We start from the raw sequence: 822 nt of genomic DNA, 5'->3' as shown, positions 1-822 counted from the left end.
TTAGTATCTCGATAACTATTGCGAAAATCGCAAAATGGTAGAGGACTTTTTGTTCAGTTTGGTTCACACTACCTGCCCACAAGCGCTGTGCCATTGAATATAAGACACCCTGTATATATATTTAATTCTTAATTAATACTTCGAAGAGTAAATGAGAATGAAACAACATATATGTCATGGAGCTCCTCGCACTTACTGTACATTATCCCGATTAAAATTTTATTTTAACTTTTTATATTAATAAATAAATAATGATAAATGAATAGTGGTCTTAACCGAAATTGGGACAGGGACGTTAATTATTTCAAAATTATTTCATTCTCTTTTACCCCTCAAAATATTAATTAAGAGTTATGGAACATTCTGTATACACATGTATAAATGGATATATATACTACGCAAAAAAATTAGGGGAGCACTTTAAAAACTGCAAATTTTGTCGATTTTCAGAAACCAATATCTCGGCTTCCAGGAATCGCAAGACATTGTTCCTTAGCGCGTTTTGAAGGGTAAGGCCTCTACTTTAAAATGGCCTAAGTGAGATTTTTCGTCTCAATAAACTGTTTTTTTCACAAAAACCAAAAGCAGAGAGTGTTTGAGTCTTAAAAATGTTATGACATTGCAGCCTTTTATGGGCAAAGCAACAACGAGGCGAGAAACGTCACTACATTAGTTTTGAAGCCGAAACCATTCCCTTTAAAATGGCATAAAGAAAATTGTTCTAGCTTGCCTAGGAGCTGAGTTATCAGGTTCCAAAGTAGACCCTGTTTTTTGCAAGATTTTGATCAAGTACCGCCCGCATGTAATAACTTCGTATAGCAA

General features: G+C 34.3%; 1 protein-coding gene across 1 annotated transcript in view; it reads left to right on the top strand.

Annotated features, from left to right (window-relative positions):
- Positions 1–822, top strand: part of LOC105450604 — an 11,698-nt gene that overhangs the window by 1,434 nt on the left and 9,442 nt on the right. The window lies entirely within an intron of this gene.

This window comes from Wasmannia auropunctata, unplaced genomic scaffold (genome assembly GCF_000956235.1).
Source record: "Wasmannia auropunctata unplaced genomic scaffold, wasmannia.A_1.0 LD336111.1, whole genome shotgun sequence".
Taxonomy (NCBI): Eukaryota; Metazoa; Arthropoda; class Insecta; order Hymenoptera; family Formicidae; genus Wasmannia; species Wasmannia auropunctata.
Note: the sequence above shows the minus strand (reverse complement) of the source record. Positions and strands in the feature narration are given on the sequence as shown.